Source organism: Pelodiscus sinensis, chromosome 7, assembly GCF_052426305.1.
Source record: "Pelodiscus sinensis isolate ZL-2025 chromosome 7, ASM5242630v1, whole genome shotgun sequence".
Classification (NCBI taxonomy): Eukaryota; Metazoa; Chordata; order Testudines; family Trionychidae; genus Pelodiscus; species Pelodiscus sinensis.
The window spans coordinates 9717105-9741366 of NC_143058.1; the positions used below are offsets into that span (position 1 = coordinate 9717105).

Genomic DNA, 24262 nt, shown 5'->3' on the forward strand with positions numbered 1-24262 from the left:
TACTGCAGATTACAATCATGCATATTAGCTCCTTCTGTGAAACTATTCCAGAATAAGTCATTTTATTCCAGAATCATTATTCCCATCTAGAAATGCACTCATTATTCTGGAATCAAGTGGCCTATTCTGGAATAGAGCCCATATAGGGTAAGTGACTGGAAAAGTTGTGACCCGAATAGCTATTCTGGGCAACTTCCTATGGACAGGAGCCCTTAAGGCCGTGGTCCCCAACCTTGGGCACATGGCCGGCTCCGACCCCAGGTGCGCCGCGCGTGCCCTTGCCAGCCCTGGCCCTGGTCCCGCCCCCAGGTGCACCGCGCATGCCCTTGCCAGCCCTGGCACTGGCCTTGGCCCCGCCCCCAGGTGCGCCGCACATGCCCTTGCCGGCCCTAGCACTGGCCCTGGCCCCTCCCCCGGGGGCGCCGCGCGTGCCCTTGCCGGCCCTGGCGCTGGCCCTGGGGGCGCCACGCATGCCCGCACTGGCCCCGGCCGCGCGGAACCTGAGCAGCCCCTCCCCAGGATCGCGGCACATGCCGCTGCCGGCCTCTGGCGTGCGGCACATGTTTGGCCCCGCTCCCAGTCACGTGGCCTGTGAGTGGCCCCGCCCCCGTACGTGCAGCGCATGAGCGGCCCCGCCCCCAGGCGCCCGGCAGCCCCAAAAGGTTGGGGACCACTGCCTTAAGGCTTGTTAAGATGCAAACTACCCATTTCAAAAGAGTATTAGCTGGCCATGTAGCTAACATAGAGAGCCTGGGGCTTCAAAATGTTGACCTGTATCCTATGTAGTGTTGTAACCAGGGCTCGACAAATAATACAATCTACTCGCTATGGGCGAGTAGATTGTAACCCGGAAGAGCCAGGTTCGGGCGATGTGCGCATGCACAGACAAGGTGGGTCTCTCTCAGCAGCAGAAGCTGGTCCAGTGAAGGATATTACCTTACCCAACTCATCTCACTAATAACCTGAATCTTTTCAGTCGTTAAACTAACTCGATTAAGGTAACAGCGGAAAAACATCAAGCCAAGACCCAGATGCTTGGAGCTAATTCATTTAAAACGAACAGGAACAGCATCTTTTTCAGCAAGGACAAGACTGTCCAACCACTTCCCACGATTTAGAGAATGAAAGCACGTGCGAGCCAATCACATCTCAAGGGATCGCACACCCTACAGCTTGTCACCCGAGCTTACTGGACACACCAGAGCTCCTTGCCTCACCCACTCCCCCCCCGCTTTCCCATCCCCCTCTATTTCAGGGACTCCCTGCAAGTCTCTCCAATATCCATTTGGCAGGCAGCCTGTATACTCCCCATATCTCCCTTACCAGGGGCTCCCACTGGCCCACACCAGTGGCTGTGTGCACACTAGGGTTGTTAATACACCCCATGACCCCAGCTCCTGCCCCCCCTTGTTGCCTCTGTATCAGAGCAGCAAGGGAGGTGGGTGCATGTCATTTAGGATTAACCAATGAGCCCAAGCTTATCAGTTAATCATGTAAACAGCTACCTGCTAACATGCCTAGCACATACTCATTCCCACTTCTCCCAATTCTGCCCTTCCCCTTCTCCCTCCATGGCAGAGGCTCCATGTGTCTCCATCCTCTCATGCTTGGGTCCTCCAGTCTCTCCAACCATGAAGCTTCTGTGACCCATCCCCCCCCCCCAAACTCTTCCTCCCACCCTCCAAGGTTCAGCATTCTTGCCTTGTCCCCTTGCTCCACCACTGCTGGGTCCCCCTGTTCTCCCCACCATGCCAAAGCCCTGTTGCCATCCCAAACCACATCAGGGTCCTTCATTGTGCACATTATGCCAGGGTTTCTGTCCTCCCCCCCCCGCCAACCTCCTACTGCCCTCTCAATAGCAGCATCCCCCACTCTCCACACCATGCGAAAGATTTGGCTCTTGACCTCTCTCCTAATCTCCCCACCATGACAATGGCTCTGTTCCCTGCCCTTATGCTTGCTCCCCCCGCCATTTTCCCTCCATCATGCCTTATGTATCTCCTGCCCCCTCCAAAGTACCTTCCAGCCCCCCAGATTGGAACAGATTGGCAGGCAGTTGTTGCCCGCTGTCTCCCATCTGGAATGGGCTTTGAGCAGGCAGGATTTTAGGAAGGAGGAAGAAATTAATCCCTCTCTCTCTTTTTCCTCTCTGGCTGCCCTTGCTGACTGCCCATCAAGTTCCACGTATCTCCCCCGCTTTCTGTCTCTCAGTGTCTTGATTATCCTCCAACTCAGGAAAGTTCTGGCCATCACTCTCTGCAATTTTGGAATTGGTGGGATGCAAGTTTAAAAAATTAACACATTAAATAAAGAAACAAATATCCCTGAGCAAAGCCTCACAAGCTTGGCTGTTATACACAGTCTACTTGTGGATGCAAGTCAGTCATCCACATGAGGAGAAGGCGTGTGTTATACATGAGGACAAGGTCTTTGCATGTATGAGAACAGAACATAAAAGACGTATTAACCCTAGGAAAGACAGAGCAGTAGGCAAAGAAAAAAGCCCAGAGTTTACTTTAACCAGCTAACAAAAGTTAAAACTACACCTGCTTTGTCCTCACTAGAATTTTAACACTTGTCAGAGAACGTGTTTAAAAATATACCCTTTTTCTCCTTGTAGGTTCATCCTTGTAGGTTCATCCTCCTGGACACCTCATCATCTCGGGCATTGGCACTCTCACTGCTGGATATGTGGACTCTACTCAGACCCTACGCCACCAGCACTCCCAGCTATCTTCGAGACACCAGTGACTTCCTGAGAAAACTACAATGCTTTGGTGATCTTCCAGAAAACACCATCCTAGCCACCATGGATGTAGAGGCTCCCTACACCAACATCCCTCACGTAGATGGAATACAAGCGGTCATGAACGGTATCCCTGATGATGCCACGGTACAACTGGTGGCCGAGCTCTGTAACTTTATCCTCACCCACAACAATTTCAGATTTGGGGACAATTTATACCTTCACACCCGTGGCACCGCTTTGGGCACCCACATGGCCCCACAATATGCCAACATTTTTATGGCTGACCTTCCTCAGCCATAACGCTTCCTCAGCTCTCGCCCATTAGTGCTCCTCCTCTACTCATGCTACACTGATGACATCTTCATCATCTGGACCCATGGGAAGGAGGCTCTGGAAGAATTCCACCGTGATTTCAACTGTTTCCACTCCACCATCAACCTCAGCCTAGACCAGTCTACACGAGGGATCAACTTCCTGGACACTACAGTGTGAATAAGTGATGGTCACATAACCACCACCCTATACCGAAAATCTACTGACCGCTATGCTTACCTACATGCCTCCAGCTTCCATCCTGGACATACCAAACAATCCACTGTCTACAGCCAAGCACTAAGATACAACCGCATTTGCTCCAACCCCTCAGACAAAGATAAACACCTACAAACTGTATCAGCTATACGAATAGCCAGATAACCGCAATTTAACATCCTTAGTCAATACGAGGTAGTTCCACTGACTGCAGGAACCTATAGACATTAGCCTTGAGGACCAAAACTCTTCCTCCCAGAAGCTGTCCAGTCATGTAAATCTTAAGTCCTTGCAGGCCAAGAACCCAGTGATGCAAACTTGTTATGTCTGATACTTCTCCACGTTTTGAAAATAGCTATAAACATAGGACCAGAAACAACTCAAACATTGCAAGCCTAGTCAAAGGCTTACTCCAGTGGTCCCCAACGTTTTGGGGCTGCCAGGCGCCTGGGGGCGGGGCTGCTCACGCGCTGTGCGTACGGGGGCAGAGCCGCTCACAGGCTACGTGACTGGGGGCGGGGCCAAGCATGTGCCGCACACCCAAGGTCGGCACCAGCATGTGCTGCGATCCCGGGCAGGGGCTGCCCAGGTTCCGTGAGGCTGGGGCCAGCAAGGGCACGCGCGGCACCCCCCGAGGCGGGGCCAAGGCCAGCGCCAGGGCCGGCAAGGGCACGCGCAGCGCCCCTGGGGGCGGGGCCAAGGCCAGCACCAGGGCCGGCAAGGGTACGCGCGGCGCCCCCCAGCCCGGGGTCGGCCATGCACCCGGGGCTGGCACCTGCCGCATGCCCGGGGGCAGGGCCAGCTCAGATTACTCCGCGGGCGCACGTAAAGGGCCCGGCGGGCGCCATGGCGCCCGTGGGCACCGGTCTGGGGACCATGGGCTTACTCAATTCAGAAAGATAGCCTAGACTGAACTTGGTCTAAGCAAGTAGCCTGATTGGATGATCCAAAAGATTTAGGAAACAATTTTGCAAAAATGAAGCTCCTGTTTTCTTTATGTAAATGCGCAGTCACAATATCTCCGCCCCCTCTAACTTGTCCACCAAAGGCATCTTGCAAAGAACCACAAACTTCAAATTAGTTATGAAGGCTTTGGCCCAAAACTGGATTTCCAAAAACATAAGGTAAAAATAACTAACAATGGAAAGCACAGTCTAACTCAAACCCAGTAAACAACACCTAATCACTCCACCTCAGCACATCCTCAACACTGAAAGGACAGTCCACAGCAAAGGAATCTACACAGTTTAGAATGAATTGCTCCAAACAGTTAAGTATATATATTTAGAACCGTTTTGTGAAAACATGATAAAAAAAAAATCAGTAAAAATGCTGAACTGGACATCTTGGAGGATTTCTTTTTTTCTGCACTTAAAAAAAAATCCCCTCTTGCCTGAAGCTAGCAGTACAAAGTGAAATTCTGCAGAATGTAACAGCTTATGCCTCTTCACACTCCACTGTAAAATTATGTCTAACCTTGGGGATTAGGAAGAAAACCCTCGACATGTGATGGATGCAGTACTGTCTCCCTGTCAACATATGAAATTAATCTGGAATAAAACAGAGTGTGAATTTAAAGCAGATTAACTCCAGGGGTGGATGCTCTGTCTCTGGAATACGAGTGCCCTATTCCAAATTAACGTAATCCATTCTGGAAGTGGATTCTATTAGTCTGGTATAAAACGCTCTGAATTAAGAGCAGCCACACACTGAGTTTAAGTCTGGACGATCTAGTCCTGATATCTCCTTGCATAGACAAGCCCTTCTAGACTCCAGACAAACTGCTGCTGCTCACAGCTTCCCAGGTCAGCAATTTCACCACTGCTATTCACCGGCTGCAGAGAGAGGACAAAGTCAGTTTCACGCTGCTGTCATTCATGAAAATTGTGAGGGATGGCACATGCTCTGGAGCTGCTGCCCCAGGGCCCCACCGGAGAGCCTCCTAAATGCATCTCAATATCGGGCCTTAGCTGGTAAATTTAGGTTTACAATCAGCTTTCAAGCCCTCATGCTGCTTATTCAGTGCAATATTAATTTCTTGGGAGTTGCTGGCTAACAGACCATCCCACCAAAACAGACTGCACAGCAGTCATATTATGTAACCAAGGCATAAAAGTTACACAAGCAAAGTTACTTTCCAACAGGTCTCATGGTGTAGTTTCAGGCAAACTTCAAATTAAAGATTAGCTCAAGGCACATCAAACAATCATGCCTCTGAACCTTGACTTGCCACAGGATGAAGAGCTCCTCTTGAAGAAGCTTCCACTTTCAAACAGGCCATGATTTTTGTTTTCAAGGATAAAAGCCTACAAAAGAATCACTTATTCTGTGGTGCATATCTAACAACTCTTGCCAAAGGGAATGAATAGTTTAGAGGGCTAAACACTGGGTCTTCACAACAGCCAACAGTTCATGTTCCTCCTGGGGACAACACAACACCCTTCAGAAATCAACTGAATTCTATACATAGACTCCTAGGGCTGGAAGAGACCTCACAAGGTCATTGAGTCCAACCCCCTGCCCAAAGTAGGACTCACACTGCTTTCTCTGAGAACGTAGAAAAGATAATAGAATCATAGAATACTAGAACTGGAAGGGACCTCGCGAGGTCATCATGTCCAGTCCCCTGCCCTCACACATCTCATGGCAGGATCTCATAGCTCTTTGATAGAAGAAGGGATTTGCCCCAGTGTCTTTGACCAAAGTTACCTCTTCTCCCTCAACTGTTGTGCTAAGTTCCCTGGGCACTTGTCGACCCCTTCTTACAGAGATGGCTGCATATCAGAATTGTACAGTACTTGTAAAGCATTTTGGGATTACAGGAATGCAATAGTATGTAAAACTTCTCAGTTAGGAAACACACTATTTCTTTATCTAACCATAAAGCTTTTTCAATGACATAACCAAAGTGACAATGCCAACATCAAATGTCCTAACTGGAGGAGAAAGTTCATCTTCCTGGAAAGATGAAGGTGGCAGAGAGTTACACAAATGGCAACTCTGCAAATACTTTACAGAATCTTGCTCTCACTGCATGTTGCTCTAGCTCCCATGTGCAGGTAGTAATGTTCTTTGTATTGTTCTGGTACATTTTGACAATTACAATCAAATAATGTACATTTCTGATTTAAGTGTTACGGAACATTAGTCTGTTTCAACAAAAAAACGAGTCCAGTGACACCTTAAGACTAACAAATTTATTAGCGCAAAAGCTTTCATGAGATACAACCCACTTCTTCAGATACTTGAAGTGAAAGAAAGGCAGGGATACAGAGGTGGGAGTGTTACACCAATGCTAATTAAATCAGGGTGGATGTGGCTCACCTTCAACAGTGATATTTTCCACCATTCTGATAGTATCAAATTCGCATGTAAATGGCAACTTGGAAGTTAGTAACCACACAGTAATTGATTTTCAAGTCGCCATTCTTAGGCAAAAACCTTCAAACACAGACTGTAGCCCAGAGTTTGCTGAGCTGGAATTCATATGCAAATTTGACACCATCAGAATGGGTCTAAATAGAGACATTATAATGAAAGAGCCATTCCATAAGTAACTTACCCTTCAGGTACTTTCACTTTCCCAACACTGTTGGAGTTGAGCCACATCCACCCTGATAATAATAATATATGGAGATATACCATCTCATAGAACTAGAAGGGACCCTGAGAGGTCACAGAGTCCAGTCCCCTGCCCCCATGGCAGGAACAGATTTGCCCCAGATCCCTAAATGGCCCCCTCAAGGATTGAACTCACAACCCTGGGTTTAACAAGCCAGTGCTCAAACCACCCCGCCCCCCAGGATAGACAGGAATGGTGTCCCTAACCTGATTTAATTAGCACTGATGTTACACTCCCATCTCTGCATCCCTGCCTCTCTTTCACCTCAAGCATGTGAGGAAGGGAGTTGTATCTCACAAAAAGCTTATGCCCTAATAAATCTGTTAGTCTTTAAGGTGCCATTCGACTCCTTATTGTTTTTTACCTGTAGGTGTTACAAATACCACTTACCTGTTACTAGGGATGTTACCTAGTAACTTACCTGTTACTAGGGATGTTAGTTTAATCAATCAACTGGTTAAACCGATAAGCTCATGCTTATCCGTGGACCGGTTGATTGATTAAACTCTAACATCCCTAGTAATAGGTAAGTTACTAGGTAACATCCCTAGTAACAGGTAAGTTACTAACAGCTTATTGGTTAATGTTATTGGTTAAACTCTGTCTGGCTCCAGGGGAGACAGCTTCTCCACAGCTGTGAAGCCATCTCCAGGGAACGGGGTCAGCAGTCCCGCGCCTGGGGAGATTTTGCTGTAGGCTCTGCAGTATAAAGCTTAGAGGGAGATGGAGATAGCAGAGATGTAAGGGTTTAGGAGCTCAAGGTATGGGAGAAAGACAGACAATATAGACAGCTTATTTAAGCTGTATACTGCCCACAGCACATGTAATCATGTAACTCCTAAGATTTTTCAGTGGTTACACGGTTACTCTTTTAACAGACTTTTTACATTGCAAACTGCTACAATTGCAAGATTACTCTTTTTCCAATTTACTATGTCTCTTTGACAGCACTTTGTGTACCATCTGTTTCCATTTCCCCTATATACATTTATTGATTGGGTCTAAATGAGCTCATACCACTCAAGAAAGAGATCTTGGAGTCATTGTGGACAGTTCTCTGAAAACTTCCGCTTACTGTGCGGCGGCAGTCAAAAAGGCAAACAGAATGTTGGGAATCATCAAGAAAGTGATGGATAAGATGACAGAAAATATCATATTGCCTCTATATAAATCCATGCTATGCCCACATCTTAAATACTGCATGCAGTTCTGGTCATGCCAGATCAAAAAAAATATACTGGAATTGGAAAAGTTACAAAAAAGCAACAAAAATCATTAGGGGGACTGAACAGTTTCCGTATGAGCAGAAATGAATAAGACTAGGACTTTTCATCTTGAAAAAGAGACGACTAAGAGGTGATATGACAGTGGTCTATAAAAATCTTGACTGGTGTAGAGAAAGAAAATAAAGAAGATTTAACAACTCCTTGATATAACACAAAACTAGGGGTCACCAAATTAATTTAATAGGCAGCAGGTTTAAAACAGACAAGAGGAAGCATATCTTCACAAAAAGCATCGTCAACCTGTGGAACACTTAGCCAGAGGATGTTGAGAAGGCCAAGACTGCAACATGATTCAAAAAAAGAACTAAAGTTCATGGATAACCGGTCCGCCAATGGCTTTTAGCCGGGATGGGCAGAAATGTTGTCCCTGCCCTGTTTGCCAGAAACTGCATGAATCACTTGATGATTCCCTGTTCTGTTCATTCCCCCTGGAGTACCTGGCATTGCCACTGCTGGAAAACAGGATACTGGGCTAGATGGACCATTGGTCTGATTCAGTATGGCTGTTCTTAATTTCTAATCTGATGTGTGTAAACCTTTCAACAGCAAAAGGGCAGCAACCAGTCTTTTAATAAAAAATGTGAATGCAAAATTATAAAGATAGCAACACTCAGGAACCAGAATGATACCTGAAACTACATAACTTTTCTGAAGTGTACTGAACTGCAAGTGCATAGTGTCTCTTTACGCTTCTCTTTATGGCACTGGGAAAATTTCACACAAGTTCCCTACTACTACACTCAAACCTCTTTAATCTGGCAACCTTGGGAAACAGGTTTTGCCAGTTTAAATATTTTTGTCGGGCCCAAGAGAGTGCGAGGAGGATGAGGGTAGGATGCTTACCTGGCACTCCATGTCCCCCACTGCTCCCACATACTGACTGTCCCTGCCACTAAGAAAAAAAAACCTCCAGCAGAAGACATTGCTATGCTGCTGTTCCCCCAGCTGGCCAGAAGTAGGAGCAGCAGCAAGCAGAGCCCCTTCTGCATCCATCTGCTAGAGTCCGTACTATGGGTGTTGCCCAATTAGGGCACCTGGAGTATGGAGTTTCTAGTGTATGGTCCCAGAATGGACAAGCTATCAGCTTTTTAAACCAGAGACACGATGCTTAAAATACAGAGTGCAGCCAGTGACCTGTCTATAGGATGGACCAACAATACTGCTGACATTAGAAAGAAGTTGAGCTGGATTTAATAGTGGGAAATTGCAAGATTTCCCTTGTGTTAAAACTCCAGTCTGGGAGCACATTAAACTGACCACTTGTACATGCCCCGTTACTGCTGAATGCTTTCAGAGTACAACAAACTCTGATGCTGCAGGCAGAGCTGTCCCCTTGGACCTCATCAGCAGACCTTCAATACTTAGGGACAGGACCAAGGTAAATATAACCCTGACATTTCTTTACGAGGGCTATGTCCACCCCAATGCAAATGCCACAGTCTAGAGCAGGGGTTCCCAACCTGGGGTACGCGTACCCCCAGGGGGTACGAGAAGCTTGTCAAGGAGGTATGGAGAATATTTGGTAAATAACTAGATTATCCTAATTGAAATATTCCAAAACTAGTAGTGTTCGTGAAAAAAGTTGTGGATTCTAGAGTCTAGAATTTATTTCCTTTCATATTGAATAGGGGGTACGGGAAGGTTTACTAAAAGCCAAGGAGGTACAGGGACCAAAAAAGGTTGAGAACCCCTGGTCTAGAGGCTATAATATCAGTGTAGCACAATTTGTACTGGCACAACTTACCCAGGTCGGAAAGAGGTTAAGCTTTAACCAGCATGAATTGTTGCTCCTGTTCAACTACAGCCGGCCCCGAGTTGCGAACGGTCGACTTATGACCGTTCGCAGTTACGACCAAAACTGTCGCAAATGGCGGATCCCGAGTTACGAACGCGATCCCGAGTTACGAACAGCGCGGTCGCATGTAACTCAATGGGGTCTGACTTATGAACGAACCGAGTTACGACCAATTGCTTGGTCCGTAACCGGTTCACAAGTCAGGAAGAGGCTGTATGTCTGAACTAGAGATTTGCGTTGGAGCAGCTACTGCAGCATCTAAGCATAGAAAATGCCATAGGTTCTTATAGGGCACAAATCACCATGCTTATGCAATAACAGAATCACAGCAATTTGTAAGAATTGAGTTTAAGGCTCAAAGTTGCAAACTGGCACTGCTCTCCAAAGATTAAGAAGCAAACCAGGCAGGGGGGATAAAAGTCAAGTTTAAAAAAAACAAACTGGATTTATTTGAAGTAAAGGTATGGTTTATCTATTTTTTTTTAAATACCATTTAAAAATTAAATTTGAAATTGACAAACCTATGTCAAGTCCTAAATGTATACTCTATTAATCACAGATTCATAGAAATGTAAGGCTGGAAAGAACCTCTATAGGTCATCTAATCCAGTCCCCTAGACTGAGGCAGAACTATGTATTATCTTGCAGATCATCCCAACAAGGTGTTTGTATAACTTACTCATAAAAGCCCCTAATGATGGATATTCTACAACCTCCCCTAAGCAATTTGTTCTAGTGCTTAACTACTCTTATAATTTTTTCCTAATGTCTAACCTAAAGTCTCGCTTTCTGAAATTCAATCTTAATGCTTCTTGTCCTGAACTCAGAGCACAAAGAACAAATTTATCATCTCCTCTTCAAAACAACCTTTTATGACTGGAAGACTGGTATGTCATCCCTCAGTTCTCTCTTCTCCAGACTAAACAAATGCAATTTTTTTTTTCAATCTTTTCCTGTAAGCCATGTTTTCTAGACCTTTAATCATTTTTGTTCCTCTCCTCTGGGACATCCTCCATTCTGTGCACATCTTTTCTGAAAAGTGGCACCCAGAACTGGACACAGCATTAAAGCGGAGGCCTTAACATTGTTGAGTATACCTAAAGAACTACTTCCCATGTCTTGCCCACAACACTCCTGCTAAAATGAGGTTCAGTTTTTATAACTGTATTACATTGACTCATTTAGTTTGTGATCCACTATAGACCACAGATCCTTTTCTGTAGTATTCCTTCCTGAGCAATCATTTCCCATTTTATAGTTGTGCAATTTATTACTCTTTCCCAAGTGTTGTATTTTACATTTGTCTTTATTGAATTCCATTCTATTTATTTCAGGCCATTTCTCCAGTTTGGCACCATAACTGGATCCTCCATAGCACTTGCATAGTACCGTCCACAAACTTTGTAAGTGCACTCTCTATGCCATTACACAAAAAATCAATGATGAAGATATTGAATAGATTGCAGGAGGCCCTCATATGCCCATTTAAATTAAATACAAAAATAATACATAGCAATATATGGCTCCAAGTTTTAAAGAAAGTCAAACCTCTGAACTGGAAACATTCACTGGCTAATCACCTAGAACAAGTGTTTGCTGATGTGCACAATCAGCTTTTGACAGCTCTAACTTCTTCTGTACATGCAGAGACAATATTTTCTTCATTCCAGTTTGTTCAACTAGATTAGTTCAACAATTAGTTCAGTCAAAGTTAAGAAGCTCATAGAGAACAAAAAGCATGAAAGCTTGTTTTCTTCCAATTAAGAAATAAAAATTAGAGGAGAGAGGATGAGCTCCATTATTTCTAAAATCTTGAAGGACATGGTGACCAGAAGTATTCAACTGAATTAAACTAGCTACAGATAATATTCCCTTTAACAGATCTGTTAGTTTTAAATGCAAAACATGTAAACTATAAACTATAACTTTATGTATCCAGAACATTTTACTTAGTTTTAATTTAAAAATACTGTTTTCTGAATTTTAATTAAATTTGAATTTCCATCAAAGGGAAAAGGGAGTTTGGCACAAATTTCAAGTAAAAATTAGTCATTTAGTAAAATAAATGCATAATTCATCATTCACCATTTACTATCAACAAAAATTAAAGAGGGAATCTATATAAGGTCTTAAATAAATGGATATGAATAGTGTATTCTCCTCATTACCAAGACGCACCAAATTTAGTGTTAAAGCTATATTTATTTACAGATAAATATATTTAATGGTTATCAACCAATGAGAATCAAATTTTCATTAGGAAAATATTTGAAATACAAATTCAAAACACAAGTAAAATCAATTGTTTAAATGAAGGTTTTTCTGCTTGCTGATTTAAATTATGATTAAAATCAGCTATTTAAATTGCTCTGAATTAAATCAATTCACCCTGAAACCTGGTCTTAAATATACCTAGTATTTCTCCAATATAACCCCTTTAGACCTATGGGTCGTGACCCAGGACGGGCTCCAGGCACTGGGTCACCTTGCTGTAGGGTGACCCATGACAGTTGGGGTACCAAGGAAGGCTTCCTGCCTGTCCTGATTCTGCGGACCACATTGCATCCCAGAAGCAGTCAGCAGCACATCTACTTCCTAGGTAGGAGGTGGAGGTAGGGATGTTAAATTGCTGGTAATTGACTAATTGAATAGTTGATGCAAAATGCATCAACTATTTGACTAGTCGATAGGGCATCTCTGCCTCAGGGCTGTTGCTTCACTTTAAAGGCAAAAGTGCTAGTTGGAGCCCAGGATCAGGTGGGGACTCCCTGCTGACCCCAGGCTCCGTGCAGCGCTGCCACTTTGAAACACCGCGGAGCCCGGCATCAGGCTCCTCCCAGAGTTTCAAAGCAGCAGCGCCGCGTGGAGCCCGGGCTCAGCTGAGGACTCCCCAGCCGATCCCGGACTCCACGTAGCGCTGCCGCTTTGAAGCACCCGCTTCTTCCCCCACCCCTTGCTGCTTCTGAGAGAGGCAGCAAAGGGGGGAGGGGGGGAGCAACTAGTCGACAAGCTTGTCGGCTATCCGATAAGCATTAGTTGACTAGCCCTTCACACCCCTGGGGGGGGGTTCAAGTGCTGCTCACACCCGGAGCCCTGGCTCCACACTCTCATTGGCCAATTCCCAGCCAATGGCAGCTGAGGAAGGTCTGTGCCTGTGGGTGAGAGCAGCATGCAGAGCTACTTGTGTGCCTCTGCCTAGGAGCCTTCTGGCTGCTTCCGGGACACGGTATGATCCACAGCGGCAGGAGAAAGTCCCCACTGTGCCACTAGAGGTAAGCCTGTGCCCAACCACAAGCACCAACCTCTGCTCCAACCCAGAGCCTCCTCCTGCACCCCAAATCCCTCATTCCTGGTTCCCCCACCCCACACCTGCACTCGAGTCAAAAGACATAATTGTGTTGGGTCACAACCAATAATAATTTTCTTCAACTGGGTTGCGAGAGGAAAAAAAAAAGCACATTTGGAAGCCATTGCTTTAGAGCTCTGCCACCCAAACTGCAGTCCATAGATTACCAGTGCTTTGAGGAGACATGCTGCTGAGACATACATCATCAGTGGCTCTCCACTTTTCATGATCATGTTAAAATAAGTTGAGATACACTGAATAGTCCCGTCCCCCCCAGTCAGTAAATTGCTGCAGTTGCTGTCAGTAGGAGGGGAGGTAGTCCACACCAGGAAAGTTTGAGAACCTCACTGTTATTAGCAATCTGCATTGCAATAGCAGCTAGCATCCCTGAACCACGATTATGATCCTAAGCAAGATGTGCCTGGAGAAGAGATGGAGTATATAATCCAAAAAGACAAAAGATGGGAGAAAAGTAGTAGCCCCATTTCACATATGGGGAACCAAATCACAGAGTTTTAGTGACTTGCCCACAGTCAAATATGAGATATTTGGCAGTGCTAGGAACTGAATTCAGTTCTGCTGAAAGTCTAACTAGTGCCTTAAGCAGACCATCATCCTTCTTCCTCCTCCATCTTCTCCTCTCCCCCCCCCCCCCCCCCGAGACATCACTGACAAACGAAAGATTACCAATTTTCTTGTGTTTTGGGAGGAGAGGCACATGCGTAACAGATGGCAAGCCAACTTTCTGAGAAGAGACAACTGCTGACTGGGTATGAGAGCAGGATAATCTGGTTTTAAGGAGATCTCAGTAACAGGTTGGGATGAAACTACTATCCTTATTACTTTCACAAATCCGCCAGGCACTCCCTCCTAATACATAGCCAACCAGTAGAGCAAAGGAGACAGACAAGAAGTGAGTTGTGCGTGAGCGCAAAAGAAGAAGAACTCCCTGAGGGAAAACAGATTTACTGCATGAGGTTTCTGAAGCATCAAACTTCTCATTAGTTTAACGAGGGAAAGGGAAGGGCAATGCCACACACAGCTTGCCTAGCAGAGGTCCAAAGGGCGCTTCTGGGGCTCCCCAAATTGAAAGAAATCTGGTGGATGCCAGTATATGAAAGCAATGGGCCAGAAAAAGGTCCCTTTTTCTTGCTCTTCCAGGCAAGATAAAGGTCTGAACGTTTACAGAAATAAGGTAGGCACTGCTGTCCGTTTCAAAACTTGTCTTTACCAACCATTAGGATTCATTCCTCAACTTTCAAGCAAAACAGCATGCTGTGACTAAAAATGGGATTTATTTGTGGTAAAAGATCTGAAAGAAAATCCTTCTTGGCAGCCAGAATTTTAATTCTCCAAGCACTTTACAAACCTTAACTAACCAGTCCCCAAGTGGCAGAGAGCATCCCACATGGAAATCAGGGAACCAAGGAATGGAAGAGAGTAAGTGACTTGCCAGGGCCACAAGGGTTTTGGAGGGGGAAGGGATGTTTACAAGTCAGGAATCCCTGTGTTTGGACCACATCTGCATGTGAGAGCAGTGTGATTTTACTGCGGGATCTTCTAGAGGATTGTCACTGGGATTAGAAGGGGGGACAGCCTAAAGCTGCTAGAAATACTAACTTGATGGTTTATGACTCCATATTATACTTGGGAGGAGAGACTGTGACCAAGTCTAAAGCTGGGTTAAGCAAACAGAACTGCTTGGCAGTGTTCAACAACCTCCCAGAAATCAGTAAGCAACAAAGCACCCAAGTACTGCAGCTAAATTTTACCACTTCCAACCCTTAAAAACTCCAAAATAGATGATGGGAGTGTAGAGAGGGCAAATGAAATATCAGTGCACTGGCTGTCCAGCTAGGCATCTTTAGCTGTGCTTTTTTTTTTAAACTGCCTCCTAACTAGTCTGCCTTCAAATCATATATGGAGGTGAGAGCTGGGTAAAGAGGAAAGCAGCCTTGTTATCTAGTCTACATTTCAGAATGAGCCCTGTTATTACATATGGAGGAAAACTGTGCACCCATTCCAGAACCTAAGGGTAAGTCTAGACAACAGCACTATTTCAAAGTATCCCGAAATAGCTATTCCATGTCTTTTAAACAAGCCCCTTATTTCAAAAGCTCTTTGGAAATAACAGGCTCACAATTCCGACGTCCCTGTAAACCTCATTCCACAAGGATTGTGGAGCATTTCAGAATAGCGGTTTAATTCGAAATTTGGCACTGTTTAGACATACACTCGAAATAAGCTATGCCATTTTCATAGCTCGAACTGTGTACCTCATTTCGAGATACGGGTGCAGTGCAGACTCATCCTAAGTGAATAGGTTATATAGCTGCATTATACGATGCAAGTACTTCTCTTCCTAAGCAGTTGAGTTAAATATGTAACATTTACCAGAAGATAGTCATTCCACATTAGTTACAATAGGTTGGTGCTTATATTATGACCAAAAACAAAACATAAAATGGAATGAGGGAAAAATTCTCAGGAAGGCCCAGAGAATAATAAATATCTTTATCGCAGATTTCGTATCCCAGTGTTTATAAGTCAGCAGTTTAAGCAGAGATTTATTCCACAAGTCTTAACTTATAGAAGGAAGACGGCTTTCTACTTACAGTGTTCGGATGACAGTGCATTCCAACTCAATACTACTTTACTTAGCCACTATAGATCTTGATCTGAAGCAGCCTCCCTCTTCCAGTCCTGAACCTTGGGTCCCCCAACTCTATGAAGACACTTCAACCCTGACTTGGTAGTTTCATTTGCTGACTCACTTCAACCAATGGAACTGAAGTATACATATGAACTAGAGGGAGGGACTGAGCTATCTCTGTCACTATTGAATGGTCACTGTATAGAAACTGGATTTTTCTGCTTTTCTGATTGACTTCAAAATCCATATGGTCCTTTCCATTTACCTAGAATGTTCCCTCAAATTTTGGAATTAGTTTGACATGGTCTTCAAAAATTAATGCATTGCAAACAGAGAAATACCTTCGTTTCAATATTAGGCCTCACTTCTCTGACAGCACAAGTGAGACAACAGCATGTTTGTGAGAAAAAAGTAATAAGTTTGAATATCCCATTTGACATGCTCCAGAGAGACAACTGTAAAGGGTGCCAGTGGGCCTTCAGTTCCCCATCCCTGCTATTAACAAACTAAACTGTCAAAATAAGTCTGAAGTGAAGGACTGTAGAAATCTTAAGTCTGAGCTGTGGCTACAGTGTAGAAAAACCAGACAAATTAATGATAACTTTTCTTGGTTTGATTTTTGAGTTTTCTTATACATTGAACAGATCCTGTAATCCTTCTCTCTATGACAGCGATTCAGGGTACGTCTAGACTACAGAGCTTTTCCTAGATACCAGAGGTACATGTCTGCTTTTCCACAAAAAATATCTCTCGGAAAAGCAGACATCTTTCCGGCAACTTTGTGAACCTCGTTCTATGAGGAAGAAAGGGTATTCCAAAACAGGGTTCTTTTCCCCAACATTTGGCCCCATGTAGCCTCTTTCAGAAGAAAAGCAGAAAAAGATACACAAATTGCCATTCAAAGTCTGGTCAGTTTCACAATGAGTTTTTGTTTATGGCTTTATACTAGAGACCCTGTAAGCACTGAATTTTTTTTTAGCAGTTACACGTTTATATGCAGGGGGGGCAGGCAGGAGCCAGTGATCACAAGGAGATGGCTTTTATCAGAGCAGCAGTGCAGGGGAACAGGCGGCTCTACGGGAGCCGGTGCACATGAGGAACTAGCTTAAAAGCCAGCTCCTCACAAGCACCAGCTCCTGTCTTCCCCCTTTGTTGCCTCCGATACAGAGGCAGCAAGGGCAGGCGGGGCAGTGCACATAACTGTTAGAATTAACCAATAAGCCCCGACTTACCTGTTAATCACGTCAACAGGTACATGCTAACACCCTTACTTTATACCGAGGTGGGCAAAAAGCCAGAGGCAATTCACTAGGGTTACTCTGGCGGACCACCAGTACTTTATACTTGCATGTTGCTTGCAGCTGCTTGCAGCTCCCGCTGGCCACGGATTGCCATTCATAGCCAATGGGAACCAGGACACTGCGTCCTGCAGCTCCTATTGCCCGGGAACAGTGATACGCAGCCAAAGGGAGCTGCAAGCAGCCATACCTGTAGATGTGCCGGTAGATAAAGCACCCTCTGGGATTAGCCCAGACGAACCACATCTGGCCCGGAGGCCACTTATTGCCCACCCCAGTAGGACCCTATCACAAACGGGAAACTGATTGGAAAAATCAACACTTTGACGACAAACAGGCCTGTGCATGCCAAGAACACATCACTTATTCTGCTCCCATAGTGAATGGAGCAGTCATCCAACAGAGGAAGAGAGGGTGGGTGTTATAGAATTCTTATAGTTCTGGCCATTTATGCCATGTCATAGACTAGCTGAATGGTGCTTTCTAGTCTGTTCTGTGTTCTCATCAGGTTTTTACTGTGATAATGGATGCAGTGTATCTGAGAGTCTGCTTGGATGCTTAGCTCTGCCATGGTATTTCAGGCATTGTTTGTATCTTGTTATAACCCCTCAAAAACTGCCTTAAGCCCTTGAATGAGCTATGTAAAGAGAAGAGGTGCACAGCATGGAAACTGGTGAATAAGACTATGTTTTAGTCACTGGTATTTTTTAGTAAAAGTCACATAGAGGTCACATGACGTAAACAAAAATGTATGTCCTGTGATCTGTCCACAACATGCACTGTATACCCCGACTAAGTCTTGGGTCCTCTTGGGCAAGGAGTGGCAGTATGCAGACCAGGATACCACTGCTGCTGGGTGGAGCAGGAGGCACAGCTTTTGGGAGTGGGGGACAAGTCACAAAGGTCCTGGAAAGTCACAGAATCTGAGATCTTCATAACTGACTCAGCATTAGTTACAAATGAAATATGCACATGTTCCTCAGCATCCTGCACTGTAATAGGTCTGTCAGATTTAAAGAGCTATGGACTTCATTTTTCATACTTATTCCTTTTATACAAGCATTTTTAAACTGTACTTTTTAAAAAAGTTCAAGCCACTTAAGTTACAGGAGGGCAAAAAGGTTTTATTGAAGGGCAATTTCAAAGAGCTTTGATCTTAATGCATATATTATTTGTGAATTTATCATGTTCCCTACACCCTAATTTAGCCAAGCATCTGAAGAGTCTAATCCCCAAGTACGGAGAGTGCAGTAGCTAGTGTAAGGCTTACTAAAGGTGGGCGTGGCACTGATGTTCATTTTTAAAAATGAAGTGTCTTTAGATTATTGCAAGGGAATGGCTCAAGTATGTTTTCTCTAGTACATTGCTGCCATCGAAATAGACTACCTGATCTCTAGTTCAAATACAGTCGTGTAATCCTGCAATGTTTTCATTTAACTTCTAAAAAAAGTTCAAGCAGATTCAACTGAAATTTAAATGACCTAAGATATTTTTATTCATCTTTGGTCTATTTTAGGAAACAGAGACAGATGTAAGCTGACACTGCTCTTCACTGCAGATCTGATCATCATGGGGTCTGATCGAACTTGTGCACCTAGTAAACCCAGAAGAGAAGGCTCCATGCAGGAGAACCACCTTTGCACCTTCTAGATTCTGGGCTGATCTGAGGATTGCCAACTCTGCCTATGTAAGCTACAGAGTGGAGATCGTTTTTGTTCAGTCAGAAGTGCTAACTCATAAAACTGAAGTTTGGGAGGATTTGTTCCATCAAGTGCTTAGGGCTCTAAGCTGGGAGACTCTGGCTCAGTTTCCTGCATCATCACAAACATCCCGGGGAAATAGCTCCATCTCTGTGCCCCAGTCCCCCTCTGTAATATGGGAATGATTGTCCTTCCTAACTCAGAGGATGCTGCAAAGATAAAAGACATTAGAGACTGTGAAGAGCTCAGACATCAGAGTAATGGGGGCTGTATAAATATTTTATATGCATATGCTAAATAACTATGTCCAGGCTTTCTTTAGACCCTCCTACATCTGTTTCTCTTTCTCTCTTATTTTGGGTCTTTGTTCCACAAGCTGAGCCTTAGCATACCACTCAAGTGTGCTTACAGGATTTGGTCCAGCAACAAGCCTCTCTCCCTGTATTGAGAGAAAAGATGGGGGAAGTAATGTCTTTTAGTGGGTGAGATGAACAAGCTGTCAAACTTACCCAGAGCTCACCTTTTGGTCTGGGAAACACACTTGGAGACGGGCTTGGACTTCCTCTCTACCAGGGGGTGCTAGACTCCACCTCACACTCAGCCCTACCCACGCTCCTCTCTCCAAGCTCCCAATTCCTTCCTGTCCCCATTCTACCCGCTCCCCAAGCCCCAGCTCTTCCTCCCCAAACACACCCCCATCCCCTCTCCTCCCAGAGCATCCCGAAAGCTGCAAAATAGCTGTCTGGCAGCAGGTAGGAGGCAGCGTGAGGGAGGGGAAGGAGTTAGTCAGTGGAGCCACCAGCAGAAGAGAGGCACTTGGCTTAGCTGCTGGTGGGTACGGAGCACCCACTAATTTTTCTCCTTGGGTGCTACAGCCCTGGAGCATGCACAGAATCAGTGCCTGTGCTTAAAGCCTCACAGCAAAATCAAGGTGTCCAGCAAAGTTATGAATTTAAGTTCCCAGGCTCACCTTTTGAAAATGCTGTGCAAGTTTCCTTTGAGGATGTGGACTGATAGGTCCAATATAGATCACATTGTAAAAAGCATTCACCCAGAGGTGAAAGGGCAGTTTTGTCTTTCACCATTTTCTTGTGTGAGTTCATCTGTGAGTACAGCAACACTTATCCAGGGCCTGATCTAAAGTCCCCCCCTCCCGCCTCCCAAAAAATAGTAGAAGCTGGACTAGGCACTAAGGCTGCATCTACACTACAAACTGTACAGCAATACAGCTGTGCTGCTGTAAGATCTTCCATGTACCCCTATGCTGGCAGGAGACCTCCCCTGCTGGCATAATTAAACCAACTCCCAACAAGTGGCATTTAGATGGAGACTTTCTCCTGCCAACATAGCATTATCTACAGTGGCACCTTTTGTCAGTGAAAGGGGTGTTTTTCCCCACACTCCTGACCAACATAAATGTTACAGATAAAAGTGATAGTGTAGATATAGCCTGACTGACAGGGAGAAATCAAACGTAAAAACTACAGCTCTGACTGGCTTCAATGGTGTGTCCAACATTTGTTCCAAAAAGCACTTTTTAAAGCAGAAGCAAAGAGGAAAAATAAACAGGATCCAAAGCCTTAAAGACAATGCATAGATAGGATCTTGCAAGCAAATATTCTAAGTTGTCTTTCCACTGAAGATTTTAATAAGATTTTGCCAAGTTCTGCTTCACAACCAAACTAGCAATGACAATTGTCAACCACCAATTCAAACAGTCCTAATTCTTATATATATTCCAGGATATAGTTCAGCATAGCCTCTAACCTAGTGCAGTGTATCCAATAATGCTGCTTTTTAAACATGTTCTCCTTTAAAGAAAGAATGAGGAAAGTCCCTTCCACTGAAGTGGCATATATGTATCTGAGGGCACAGCAGACCCTCAGGAGCAACACAAAAGTGTTTGAACATCTCTGCCTTTCTGGAAGGCAAAGCTGGTCTCACATGCAAATACCCCAAAAAACTAGTAACTGTTCTGTTCAAATCAATACAGGCTTTTAAATTGCAGAGGAGCAAAACATTGTGTCTTTTTACCACACTCTTTAAACAGCTTTATATTAGACAAGTTATTTAATCCTCTAGCTTCCTGCCTTTAGACATTGTCACTTGTACACAAAAGCATCAAGTTACTCAAATATCAATATCAACCACAAAATACACACTAAAGTATCACAGTATCTGTATTAACCGTGCACTGGGTGGGGAGACAGTTGGTCACTGATCAAAACCTCTACCCCACTGGCAATTCAAAGCAAGTGCACTCCCACGATAACCCACAGAATACCAACATCCAGTGGTACACCGAAGAATCCTTAAAAGCTGTTTGTCAATTATTCGGATTACACCACCACATTTTTTTTTTAAGATAAAGAACATACAATAAAGAATCTAATTAAAAGCTGTTCAAATGGAGATCCAGAGGGAAGGAGCGAATAGCAAAAGCACCCGTAGTGCCCGAGTATTGCAGTCCATACAGCCATGCGCTAATCTCAGATCTAAGCAGGGAGAATTACGGATGAAACAAAAGCCTGAATCTACCCTCCCCACCCCCTCGCGGCTTAGATTTATAAATCCATCCCCACACCAGCCCTATTAGGTCATCCGGCCCATGCAGCCCAGGGCTCGTCCGCACGCTGCTTTCCGCCGGGCTTTGTCCGCTCCTTTTCAAAAATGCTCGCAACAAGGGAAGCGCGGGGATCCCCGCGGGAGGGCGATCGCAGGGCAGCGCCGTCCCAGCCTCGCCGCGCTCGTGTGCCCGGGAGAGCGCGACGCCCCTTAGGCGCAGAGAAGAAACGCTTCCAAAGGCGGATTGTAAAAAACCACAACGGCGGGGCTGGGCACAAACCCTGCCGGGAAGCCGGGGGGCTCCCCCCAGCCATGCGCCCGGGCGGGCTTTCCACGGTGCACAGCCCCGGACAGACGCAGCGCTGCAACCCATTCATTGCACCCAACAATGCTGCCCCTCCCCCTTCCAGCCATCCTCCCTCCTCCAACCAGCCCAGGGCTGACGGCAGCCCCTTCCCCTCCATACACCCCCCCCCCCCAGGCTGCAGACAGTGGGGCTTTACCTGGCGCTGGTGGGAGGGCAGATGGGGGGTGCAGGCACAACGGGGCTCATGGAGGAGACGGGGGTGCATGCAGTAGCACGGGAGCAGCAGAGCCCGCTTAATGCCCGCTGCAGTGCATGCCTCCTCCTGCTGCTGCTGCTCGCCACCGCCTCCACCCCAATGCTGCTAACGCTGCTGCTGCTGCTGGGCTGGGTAAGAATGGAACCCCCAGAGCGCAGGCGCACTCAGCACCCACCGGCCGGGCGAGGAGGCCCGCGAAGCCCCAGCACGCATGCGCCCGAGAGCGCGCAGCCCTCTCTAGCAGACGCCCCGAGCCAGCCAAGGCGCACGCGCACGAAGGCGGGCGCCGCGGCTGCTGACTTCCCCTCGCTCACCATATGGGGGGGGGGAGGAAAAGACCAGAGCGGCCGGAAACGCCTCCCATGGGGAGCGAGAGGAAGTCTTCCACAGCGTGGATGAGATGAGGTCAGTGTAGTGGTTGCGCATGCGCATACCGGGCCGCCCCGCGCCCGGCCCACACCTTCCGGGGTTCCGTAGTTGGCGCGCGCTCCCGCGGCCCGTGATTGTTGCTGCCCCCGAAGGAACGTTGGCAGCCGCCAGCGAGCGTCACCCGCCGCGGCTCTTTGGGGGGCGGGGCGCCACTGGGGCCGAGGACAGGCGAGAGACGGGCTGAGGGAAGCGGCCGGGAACCCTTCCGGGGTAAGAGTCACGCTGCGCTGAGGGCAAGTTCCCCTGGTCGCTTCCGGGGATAGGCGCCCCGCCCCCACTCCTCCTCTGAGACTGGGGGAGGGGCGCCCAGGGGCATGGGGGAGGGGCGATCATAGGGTATGGGGGGAGGGGCGCTTAGAGGTATGGGGGGAGGGGCGCTTAGAGGTATGGGGGGAGGGGCGCCCAGGGGCATGGGGGAGGGGCGCCCAGGGGTATGGGGGGAGGGGCGATCATGGGGCATTTATCCCTTGTCATGTTTGAGGTAACTAAGCTCCAGTTGCTGGAGTCCTGTGAGGAGGGAACACTCCTCCCCCCCCCCCCCTTAAAAACAGCTTTGGCCTGATTGCCCCGGGCAGCTTGACAATGTGACACCCCCTCGAGTTGCCAGGTGTCCGGTACTGGCAGCCTCAGTCTGGTAAAACAAAAGCACCAGAAAATACCCGCCATGCACGATGTCTGGAATATCTGGTTTTTATGGGTCGGAAGGCTGCTGGGATCATTCTTCCCCTGCCCTGTTGTTGCTCCGCAGCTGGGGGGGATGTTTTGGTTTTTTGCTCACCCAATTTTTTTTCCCCCGCCCTATTCTGTATTTTTTGTGACAGTATCTGGCAACCCTACTCTCACGTGACCCAAAGGTTCAGAAACTGGAGGCCAAATGAAAGGGATGCCCCAGTTGTTGTTTAAGTCGCATGATGTTTATGTCACTCCTATGTTTTTGAGGGCCTGACTCCGGATTTTTAAATGCTGGAGGTTGACGATACTGCATTGACTTGGGTGGGATGAGGAAATAGGGTCTGTATCTCCATGCTGCAGAGAAGGTTGGGTTTACCTGCCCCGCCACACCAGGGATATGGGAGGAACACTCTGCTATCTGAGTGTGGACCTTTCATCTTCCCTACAAGCAGCAGGAAGTAAGGGTAAATATCCTGTGTTGGCTGCAATCGGTAGATGTACCAGCATTTCCCACCTCCCGTATATAGGCATGGCTGTGGGGTGATGCACCATCTGTATTCCTGGAAAGGGAGCAGCTTCCTGCTGCTAAAACTATGCATTGCCCCTGCCAATAGCACTGGTTTTATTCACTTTGTAAAACAGGCCCATCCTTTACCAGGTGAACAATCCGTTATTAAAAACAATGAGCAGTCCTGTGGTACATTGGAAACTTAAAAAAAAAATCATGAGCTTTCGTGGGTAAAACCGACTTCATCAAATGACATCATGAGCTTTCGTGGGTTGCCCACAAAGGCTCTATTCATTGTTTTTTAAGTTACAGAATAACATGGCTACCCGTTAAACTTTTCATCAGATGAGTTGGAATGAAATTAATAGGGTCTTCAAATTAGCCCATCAACAAATCAACTATATTTGAGTTGCCTACCTCCACCCCATTAGTATAGTATCCAATGCATGGATCACCAAAGGAATGTACTTGCCTAATTCCCACTGATTTTCATAGAAGTAAGTAGGGATGTAAAAGAGTAGTCAATTAATTGACTACCCAAGAAG

General features: G+C 46.2%; 1 protein-coding gene across 18 annotated transcripts in view; it reads right to left on the reverse strand.

Annotated features, from left to right (window-relative positions):
- Nucleotides 1-22715, reverse strand: part of CLASP1 (cytoplasmic linker associated protein 1) — a 250612-nt gene extending 227897 nt beyond the window's left edge. For 3 of the 18 annotated variants that reach the window (XM_075933084.2, XM_089779650.1, XM_075933082.2), the window contains exon 1: nt 22049-22488. The gene's annotated coding sequence lies outside the window, so the exon portion shown is untranslated. Of the gene's footprint in view, nt 1-22048; nt 22498-22568 lie in introns of those variants that run through there. The other 15 variants (XM_075933097.2, XM_075933090.2, XM_075933087.2 and 12 more) reach the window with 10 other exon arrangements.
- Nucleotides 22716-24262: the final 1547 nt, after the last annotated feature.